The sequence below is a fragment of the Giraffa tippelskirchi genome, chromosome 1 (genome assembly GCF_054371585.1).
Source record: "Giraffa tippelskirchi isolate mGirTip1 chromosome 1, T2T-mGirTip1v1.2.pri, whole genome shotgun sequence".
Taxonomy (NCBI): Eukaryota; Metazoa; Chordata; class Mammalia; order Artiodactyla; family Giraffidae; genus Giraffa; species Giraffa tippelskirchi.
Genome location: NC_137275.1, coordinates 143,472,136 through 143,484,036, shown reverse-complemented (window position 1 = coordinate 143,484,036; position 11,901 = coordinate 143,472,136).

Sequence of the window (11,901 nt, the reverse complement as noted above, 5' to 3'; positions counted from 1 at the left end):
TTTGTGCATGTTGGCTTTTGTTTTAAGGCATGATGAAAGTTTTGCTCGCAAAACCAAACTATTGTGGTGACAGTGGAATCTGTTTCCCATGAAGTCTCTAGAAGATATTCATTGACTCAATAAGTTAGACATGTTTTCTTATTCTTACTGCTAAAACACTCTTGGAACTGCTCTACATGCTTAAATAATAAGCATGGTGTTAACCATTGCTAAATCAGACCCAAAAGTGGTGGCTATAATTTCTTTATGCTTGAGTCTCTTGAATGCAAGTGAAAGTTACCCAGTTCAGAATAAGAAAGGAAAGGTGTCTTTGCTCGTAGGTATGGTGGAAGCAACATGGGGTGGGGGGTGGGGGCACTCTAACTGATCAGGCCTGGGTCATATGTCCATCCACCTGACCTGGGTTCCCCCAGAAGAAAAGTGATGGGATGCTAGGCAAGCAAAAAACGGCAAATAGCTCCTCAAAAGATCAAAACATTATACATTTTTAATAAGTACAAATCTCTATCTTAATTAGGGTGACTGGTGGCATAGTGGCAAGTAAATGAAGGAATGTGACAGTATCCTCAAGGGTTGCATTTTACTCAGGGGCTTGGAATCAGCCAAGAATTTAATTTTGCTCTGATTGCTAATTATTGTTCCTTCATGCAGCCATTAATCAGGGCGGTCTTTAGCCAATCATACAAACACAGTGATATAAGTGTATATGGGATTACTGGGGAGAAAAGGTGTGCCACTGGAATAATATACCTCTGTGGCATGTACCTTTATGTTGCCACCAAGCCTACTTACCACTTGGGCTAAAAACAGCTCTACTAATTTTCCAAATACATGGATTTATGATTCCAGGTTTCCAATATTTGTGGTTCACTGGGTAATTCACACTCTGTTTCCAGGTCACAGCTCTTTCTTTTGCTGAACTCCATAGGGGGCCGAGACGCTTACAGAAAAGGAGGAAAGGGAGTACTTAACTCAGGTAGTACTTAACTGCATCACTAGTATTTCATTTCTATTACCTCCTTAGAGGCTAGCTACAGGGAAATGAGTTTTAAGGGAGCAGAAATGGAGAACATTTCTGTGAGAAGCCAGTCTCCTTCTCTCTCCCACCCACCTTGACTCTCATATTTCCTACCAATAAGAGGCTGAAATTCTTCTAACATTTATTACTAGGTATCAAGAGTATAAATGACTGAGTATCTCTTGTATTATCTTATTTTACCCTTACAACAATACTATAAAGAGGCATTATTTTCTATTTTTAAATGAAGAAAACATCTAATATGTAGCTGAGCTACTACCCTTGGAATCAAGGTTCTAGAACCCCAGGCCCAGAGCTCTTTCTACTGCATCAGGCTTGTCAGCACCTACTTTTGGATGAAAACTCCCACCAAGGATTAAACTTCATTCATGCTGAATATAGACTGCTGGAATCAGATAAAAGAAACCCCCTGTCTCGTATTAATAAGCTTCTGGAATTGGGAAGCTCGGAGTTACAGTGTAAAAGAGCAGGTCCTCATGGACTGAAGGACATTACATTTCCAGGCAGCTAGCAAACGTGGATGCCAGTAAGAAGAGTGAAGAGGAAGTGGGCACTGACAAACTACTCTGACGTCCCCACCCCCTACGAATCAGGAGAAAGACTTGCTAATGCTTACGAGAGGGATGAAGAATCAGCCCAGTCTTCCAGACCCAGATTGCCTTGTTCAATCTGGCCCAGTTTCTTCTCAGTCAGGCTTTGTCCTTGCTCCTGCCCTGACAAGAAATCAGAAAAGTACAAAAGGGAGGAAATAAGATCTATCTGTATCCTCTCTTCCCTAGCTCCCCTCTTTGGTTTTAGCAGTCTTATGTTTAAGAGTCATAGGATTCCCAGAGATAAACCCACGCACATATGGACACCTTATCTTCGACAAAGGAGGCAAGAATATACAATGGAGAAAAGACAATCTCTTTAACAAGTGGAGCTGGGAAAACTGGTCAACCACTTGTAAAAGAATGAAACTAGAACACTTCCTAACACCGTACACAAAAATAAACTCAAAATGGATTAAAGAGCTAAACGTAAGACCAGAAACAATAAAACTCCTAGAGGAAAACATAGGCAAAACACTCTCCGACATAAATCACAGCAGGATCCTCCATGACCCACCTCCCAGAATATTGGAAATAAAAGCAAAAATAAACAAATGGGACCTAATTAAAATTAAAAGCTTTTGCACAACAAAGGAAACTATAAACAAGGTGAAAAGACAGCCTTCAGAATGGGAGAAAATAATAGCAAATGAAGCAACAGACAAACAATTAATCTCAAAAATATACAAGCAACTTCTGCAGCTGAATTCCCAAAAAATAAACGACCCAATCAAAAAATGGGCCAAAGAACTAAACAGACATTTCTCCAAAGAAGACATACAGATGGCTAACAAACACATGAAAAGATGCTCAACATCACTCATTATTAGAGAAATGCAAATCAAAACCACAATGAGGTATCATTTCACACCAGTCAGAATGGCTGCTATCCAAAAGTCTACAAGCAATAAATGCTGGAGAGGGTGTGGAGAAAAGGGAACCCTCTTACACTGTTGGTGGGAATGCAAACTAGTACAGCCACTATGGAGAACAGTGTGGAGATTCCTTAAAAAACTGGGAATAGAACTGCCATATGACCCAGCAATCCCACTGCTGGGCATATACACCGAGGAAACCAGAATTGAAAGAGACGCGTGTACCCCAATGTTCATCGCAGCACTGTTTACAATAGCCAGGACATGGAAGCAACCTAGATGTCCATCAGCAGACGAATGGATAAGGAAGCTGTGGTACATATACACAATGGAATATTCCTCAGCCATTAAAAAAAATACATTTGAATCGGTTCTACTGAGATGGATGAAACTGGAGCCCATTATACAGAGTGAAGTAAGCCAGAAAGAAAAACAACATTACAGTATACTAATGCATATATATGGAATTTGAAAGATGGTAACGATAACCCTATATGCGAGACAGAATAAGAGACACAGATGCATGGAACAATTTTATGGACTCTGAGGGAGAAGGTGAGGGTGGGACGTTCTGGGAGAATAGCATTGAAACATGTATATTATCATATGTGAAACAGAACACCATTCCATGTCCGATGCATGTGACAAGGGCTCAGGGCCGGGGCAATGGGATGATCCAGAAGGATGGGATGGGGAGGGAGGTGGGTGGGGGGTCCAGGAAGGGGAACACATGTAAACCCATGGCTGATTCATGTCAATGTATGGCAAAAACTATTACAATATTGTAAAGTAATTAGCCCCCAACTAAAATAAATAAATTTATAAAAAAAAAAAAGAGTCATAGGATTTTCCCATTCATGGGAAGCACTAAAGAGTCTAAACTGTCAGATTCTAAATTTGAAGCTCTAAAGGTTCTAAACTCCAACTAGTCTAAGGATGTAGCTCACTGGAATAATAAGACCCTTTCTCCTGGTTACCTGCCTGACCTCAGGTAAGAATGAAGGTATTCCTTTAGGATATTTTAGTTTGTTCTCCAAAAACCAGAAGTCTCTGCTTTTCTGAGACCAGTCTATATACAAAAGAAAAAGTTCCAAACTATATACAAAAGGAAAAGTTTCCTTATAAGTCATCTTCTGTTAGTTGTTGAAATCACAAGTTGCCAAGACAAATAGTATGCTGGGGTATACTAACAAAGCACTGTGTGGGATTAAGTCTATGTTGTGTGTCTCAGATGTATCTAAACAGTCTGACTCTTGATTTGAAAAGTGTATGTTTGAAACAGATGTTGGGATCCATGCAAGTGCCTAAAATCTTTGTGTTTTATTTGTAATGTAATGGCTCCATGGTAACTAATAAGCTGTTAATAACCTTTTTTAAGTTAACTGCCACAAGTTCTCCAAAATGATTTTAACCAAAGATGATATTATAATTACATAAAGAGTAAGTCTTTGTTAAGGACGCAACTTAACTATCTTGAACTATCTTAGTTACTTTGAAAGCAAGCAGTAGTTTTAGATTTGGGGTAAACATTTTAGCAAATTGCTGTTTTAGAAGAGAAATCTGATCTGACCATGTGGTTAAGAGGATGGAGCCTTCATTAAAAGCCCAAGTTGTAAGCCCAGTTTTTAGGTCTCTGCCCTCATCCAGCCTTAGCTGCAGGCATTTCGAATGGAACCAGAGGAAAGAATGTGGCTGGGACAGTTCACATCCTTCACCACTCTTCTGGAAAGATACCTCACAGCATCATCCTCAGGTGTAAATCACTGCTGTGGTGCTGGACAAGATAATTTGCTTTTATATTTTCTGGAAGGAAATGCTTTATTATAATCATAGAAACTTTTAAGTCTCATCTTTTAAATATATGATGCAGTGTAATCTATTAATCTTCATAAACCAAAATTCCTTGAAACTGCAATTTAGAAAGAGCATCATTTCTTGCCAGACACAGGGAACTTGTGAAGTAATTTCCAAACTGTTAGAAATGGTACTGAATAAAAATGACACTGATGACTCCCTGACTTTGGTTTTACTTCTCATATGAAAGAAGTAACCCACGTAACAAAGCAGTTGTGAGAGCTGAAAGAATTCAGAAATATGCTTCATAAATTCTAAAATGTAAAAGAAATGCTTTCATCTTTGTACATTTCCCTGACAATAAATAGTAGCTATAATGCTTGAAATGGGTCCGACATCTTATATGCTAGGACTTGGGAAGATAACGGAAACATCTTAAGTAAATACATTCTATTAATAGAAGCAAGTAGCACATTAAGGAAAGATTTACATAAGTTTCTTTAAAAAAAACCCTCGATATGTGTCTTCTGAACATGAGGTGACCTTTGAGATGAATCAAAAAAAAAATCACCTAGTTAATCTGATATGTTTATTAAAATATAGTTTTTTCTGGATATTGTAGTAGTAATCCATAAACTCAGAGTTGCACAATTGTGTCTACTATGTACCACAATACAAGGTTCTGAAGTACAAAGTAAACAAGACGTGACATTTTTTGCCCTTGTGGAGTTTACATTCAGAAAATATAAATCAGTAAATCATCATGTAATAAAGAAAAGCCTCTAGGAAACATAAATTTCCTATGTCTGTATGACTATTTATAATTTACAAAGATTTATTTACTTTACCATATTTCATTTGCTCTTCACAACAACCTTGGGCAGTTGAGAAAACTAGAACTCAGAGTCATTCAGTTAGTAAATACTGGGGCTGCATTTGAAATCACAACCAATGTTCTTGAGAGGACTGTGCAGGATGGCAGAGCAGAAGGACCCTGAGCTCACCTCCTCTTATAGGTGCACCAAAATCACAACTATGTGCAGAACAACCACCAGTGAAAAAGACAAGAACCTACCAGAAAAGATCTTTTACAACTTAATATATAAAGAAGGAGCCATAATGAGACAAGTAGGGATAACAGAATTGTGATACAGTCAAATCTCACACCACTGCCCCCCCCCCAGGTAGGTGATCCAAAAACAGAGTAATAACAATTGCAAAGTTTCTCCCAAAGGAGTGAGAGGTCCCACATTTAGCTCCCTAGCCCAGGAGTCCTGCACCAGAAAGATAAGCCCCCAGAGCATTTGGCTTTCAGGGCCAGCAGGGCTAACTTTAGGGAGTCCCACGGGGCTGGGGGAAATAGAGACTTCACTCTTAAAGGGCGCACACGCTTTAAAATCTGACACCTTTCCTGGACCCAGGACAGAGGAAGTAATTTGAGAGGAGCCTGGGTCAGATCTACCTACTAATCTTGGAGAGTCTCCCAGAGAATTAAGAGGCAACTGCAGCTCACCTTGACAAAGACATTGCCATCGGCATCTTGGGGAACTACTTCTACCACAGGGACTCTGGTGCTGGTGGGCTGCCACTGTGTAATCTTTCCTCTATGTAGCATATTAGCCTCAGGACCCACACACCCTGGCCCAATATTCTGTAGACACCAGTGCTGGGACATCTTAGGCCATGCAACTAAAGAAAACAGATGGTCCAAAACATAATGGATGCAGCAAAAGCAGTTTTAAGAGGGAAATGTATAACAAAACAATCTTACCTCAGGAGAAAAGAAAAATCTCAAACAACCTAACCTTACACCTAAAGCAACTAGAGCAAGAAGAACAAACAAAATCCAAAGTTAGCAGAAGGAAAGAAATCATAAAGATTGGAACAGAAACAAATTAAACAGAGATGAACAACAGGAAAGATCAATGAAACTAAAAGCTGGTTCTTTGAGAAAATAAAACTGATAAATCTTTAGCCAGACTCAGCAAGAAAAAGAAAGGGAGAGGATTCAAATCAATAAAATTACAAATGAAGAAGGAGGAACTATAACTGACACCACAGAAATAACAAAGGATCATAAGAGACTATCACAAACAACTATAAGCCAAAAAAGTGGACAACCTAGAAGAAATGGACAAATTCTTAGAAACATATAACCTTTTGAGACTGAACCAGGAAAAAATAGAAAATATGAACAGATCAATCACAAGTACTAAAAATGAAAGTGATTTAAAAACTTCCAACAAATAAAAGTCCAGGACCAGATGGCTTCACAGGTGAATTCTATCAAACATTTAAGGAAGAGTGTTTAACATCTATCTTTCTGAAACTTGTCTAAAAAATTGCAGAAGGAGGAAACTCTCAAGTTCATTCTATGAGGCCACCATCACACTGATACCAAAACTAGGCAAAGATACCACAAAAAAAAGAAAATTACAGGCCAATATCACTGATGAACATAAATGCACAAATACTCAACAAAATACTAGCAAACCGAATCCAACAATACATTAAAAGAATCATACACCATGATTGAGTGGGATTTATTCCAGAGATGCAAGGATTCTTCAACATCCACAAATCAGTCAGTGTGATACAACACATTAACAAACTGAAGGAAAAAAACAATAGATGCAGAGAAAGCCTTTGAAAAAATTCAACACCCATTTATGATAAAAATACTCTAGAAAGTAAGAATAAAGGGAACCTACCTCAACATAATATAGGACATATATGGCAAACCCACAGCTAACATCATTCTTAAGAGTGAAAAGCTAAAAGCATTCCCCCTAACATCAGAAACAAGGCAAGGATGTCCATTCTCACCACTTTTATTCAATATAGTACTAGAAATCTTAGTCACAGCAATCAGACAAGAAATGAATTCAAATTGGAAAGTAAAACTGTCATTGTTTGCAGGTGACATGGTAATAAACAGAAAATCCTAAAGACACCATCAAAAAACTAATAAAGCTCACCAGTGAATCTGGTAAAGTTGCAGGATACAAAATTAATATACAAAAATTGGTTGCTTTTCTATACACTAACAGCAAACAGAAAAAGAAACTAAGGAAACAATCCCACTTATGATCCTATCAAAAGGAATAAAATATGTAGGAATAAATCTTCCTAAGGAAAGTAGCAATAAAAGACCTTGGAAAACTATAAGACACTGAAAGAGACTGAAAACAACAAACAGAAAAATATATTGTGTTCATGTTTTGGAAGAATATTGTTAAAATGATCAAGGAAATCTACAGTTCAATGCAATCTCTATTAAAATGCCCAAGACATTTTTCACAGAAATAGAAAAAATAATTTTAAAATTTGTATGGAGACACAAAAGGCCCCAAATAGTAAAAACAGTCTTTATAAAGAACAGAACTGGAAGACTCTCACTCCTTAACTTCAGACTATAAACTACAAAGCTACAGAAATCAAAACAGTATGGCACTGGCACAAAAACAGACGTGCAGATCAATGGAACAGAATAGAACCCAGAAATAAACTTATGGTCAATCTGTGATAAAGAAGGCAAGCATACACGATGGAGAAAAGAAAGTCTGCTCAGTAAGTGATACTGGTAAAACTGGACAGTGACATGTAAAACAATTAGAACATGTTCTCACATGATTACAAAAATAAACTTAAAATGTATTACAGAACTAAACATAAGACTGGAAACTATTAAACTCCTAGAAGGAAACATAGGAAGAAAACTCTTTGACATAAACTATAACAATATTTTTTTTTGATCTGTCTCCTAAATCAAAGGAAACAAAAGCAAAAAGAAACCATTGTCACCTAGTTAAACTTAAAAACTTTTGCACAGCAGAGGAAACCATTGACAAAATTAAAAACAAAGGCTGAATGGGAGAAAATATTTGTAAATGATATGACCAATAAGGAGTTTATATTTAAAGTATATGAACACCTCATACAACTCAACATCAAAAAACAATTTGATTAAAAATGGGCAGAAACCTAAATAGACATTTTTCCAAAGAAAACATACACATGGCCAACAGGTATATAAAAAGATGCTCAATATCACTAGCCATCAGGGAAATGAAAATTAAAATCACAATGAGATATTACCTCACACCTGTCAGAATGGCTATCATCAAAAAGAATACAAATAACAAATATTGGCAAGGATGTGGAGAAAAGGGAAACCCACATACTCTCTTTTTGAGGATGTAAACTGGTGCAGCCACTGTAGCGAAAACTGTGTGTCAAAAAACTAAAAACAGAACTGCAATATGACCCAGAAACTCTACTCTTGGGTATTTATCCCCACCAAAATCTAAAACACTCGTTCAAAAAGATACATGCACCCCACTACTGAAGCCTGTGTGCCCTAGAGCCTGTGCTCAGCAACAAGAGAAGCCACTGCAATGAGAAGCTTGTGCACCACAATTAGAGAGTAGCCCCTACTCGCCACAACTAGAGAAAAGCCCAATGCAGCAACAAAAACCCAGCACAGCCAATAAATAAAATTATTAAAAATAAAGATACACACACCCCAGTGTTCACAGCAGCATTATCTACAATTTCCAAAATATGGAAGCAACCTAAATATCCAACAACAGATGAATGGATAAAGAAGGTAGTATATATATACACTGGAATTCTATAGTCATGAAAAACAATGAAATTTTGCCATTTTCAACAACACGGATGGACTTGGAGGGGTTTATACTAAGTGAAATAAGTAAGATGAGAAAGATAAATTCTGTATGATATCACTTATACATGGAATATAAAAAATAAACTAATGAATATAACAAAAAAGAAACAAATTTGCAGATAAACAAACCAGTGGTTACCAGTGGGGAGAGGGAAAGGGGAAAGGGCACAATAGGGGTAGGGAATTAAGGGGTACAAACTACTATGTATAAAACAAGCTATAAGGATATATTTGTACAACACAGGGAGTATAGTCAGTGTTTTATAAGTAGAATACAACCTTTAAAAATTGTGAACCACTATACTGTACACCTGAAAATTATATAGTATTGTACACCAGAAAATTATATAATATTGTACATCAGTAACAATCAAAAACAAAAAAACAATGCTCTTACCTCCACATTATGTATCACAGGGCCCCATGGTTCAGCTGAATACCATGACAGATTCCTGGATTTGTCTGATGAATTAAGATGTATTTTTACTAATTGATTTTCATATATTAATAAAATTGACTGGAACCTTTTTCAAGATGAGATGTGAAACTCTAGCTACTCTTAGCAAAGATAGACTAATTTGTTAATAATTCCTATTTAGTGGGTTCAAAACTATACAAGAAAAAATGAATGCCCCATCATCTCAGTTCTACAAACAGAGAACTACATTCTATGATGGCTTTTATATAAATAGTTCTTATTAGCAATTTTCTCTCCAAACTGAAATACATTAGACTCAAAAGCAGTGGCTGTCAAACTGTAGTGACCATGAGGCTCATTTGAGGAACCTGTCAAAATGCAGCCTCCTGTATTCATTACCAAAGCTTCTGATTCAACAGATCTTTCATGGAGCCCAGGAATCTGGATTCTAAACAGGTGCTCTTGTTAATTCTACAACTCTTGCTTCCTGCAATTACTCTGAAAAACTGTCCTGGAGAAAAATGCCATATCAAAATTAGCTTATCACTTAGATGCAGAAGAAGAAAGTAAAAATTATCTGAAAGAAAGAAACACATGATGTTTTTAAAGCCAAAATAAACCAATGAGAAGTTGTCAGGGAAAGGGGAGATAAGTTTTAATTTTAAATCACTTTAATATTTTAGCACAATAAAATATGACTGTTTTCTTTGTACATAAATTTAAATAAATGTATGATTCTTTCTTTGGAGAAACAGATATTGACGATATTATTTCCTTCAACTTTTGAAAGAAATACAGATTCTTGTAAGTGATCAATTTGCTCAAGATAGCAGATGTAAAAAAAAAAAGTTAACTTTGCTTAGGAAGTTCAGTGAGACATGGTACATTTTTTGACAACAAACCTGTATACAGGAAGTCTGGTAAAGATTTTATTATGTTGTGCTGTACCTGACATACTGCAGGCACAAAATAAGTTTCTTGAGTAAACATAGGCATGTGTATACAGCCAACAAGGGACCAACTCATTCTATTAAGGTTAACCTTTCTATTGAATGAAAATCTAAGACCAAGATAAAGAGTGTTTCTGAAAAAGCATGCTGGGAGTAAAATGAAACACATCTAAACTGAATGGATGTGTTTTGAAGTGTTAATTATTGGTTTTCATTCAACTGCCTTCTTAAAGGAAAATCTCAAGAACTCTGATGATATTATTTGTGTTTCACTTGTATTTTTTGGTAGACTTTTGCTGAGTGATGAAATAAATTCTCCAAAGCAGTTTTGATTCAATTGAGTTTTACTTTTTTTTCCCCTTAGCACCAGAAGCACTGCTGATGTATTAATAATTAGTATTCTGTAACTTGTGTTATGTGGAACTTCCCACAATACAACTTTGCGCTTGAAACTCCAGAAACAGTTTATTTAAAAAGTTATGTCTCCCACATTCAAAATATCTAGTTGTTCCTATTTCATCTATATTAATTAGATTTCAGAAAGTAAGCCTTTGATAACACTGAACAAAATGAAATGAAGATTTGGTGGACGTGGTTAAAACAGATAGCCAAAGATGACAGCTTTGCAAACTGGGTAACATCTGATTAACTAAATGTTTACTGTCTCAGATTGTTAATCTTGGGAACACAGACTTGAGTGGAAAAAAAAACTACATCCTTGTTTTCACCAATCTCTATCAAAACGTATTTCTTTCAGTAAAGATAGGCAGCCAGCCACAGTACTATTAACAATTGGGAAAAAAAGGAAATCACAGATTTTTTTTAACATTACAATTGTTGCACGTATCTCAAATTATTGTGAATCGTCATCTCTGCTCCAAAATTACCAGAATTATAAATTTACTGTTTATTTTGGTTTTATACTTGAAGAAGTAGGAAGGTTCTTAGGGTAATCTGGTTTAAAAAGTAAAGTTATAAAATTTTAATTTCTTACAATAATCCCATAAAGTTTAGTTTATCTAATTCTTTATATTCATCTTAGTGAGATATATTTCATATATAATAACATATTTCAATTGACATATATCCACTGATATTCTATACATAGTTAATACTATGTATAAAATAGGTAACTAATAAAAACCTACTGAATAGCACAGGGAACTCTGATCAATGCTCTGTGGTGACCTAAACGAGAAGAAAATCCAAGAAAGGGGGTATGTACATGTATAGCCCATTAACTTTGCTGTACAGTAGAAACCAACACAATATTGTAAAGCAACTATACGCCAGTTAAAAAAAAGAGAATATCATATTATATATTTCAGCAGTGGAGGTAGCTATCTTTATCGGGAGGAAGCTAGGCTAAGTCATCTAAAGTTTCCAAAGGGTTCTGTTCTCTTTACCCACTAAAGCTTTCATTAAAAAAAAATTAGAAGCGGGGGACTTCCCTTGCGGTCCAGTGGTTAAGACTTCACCTTTCAGTGCAGGGGGGTGTGGGTTTGATCTCTGGTCAGGAAGCTAAGATCCTACATGCCTCATGGC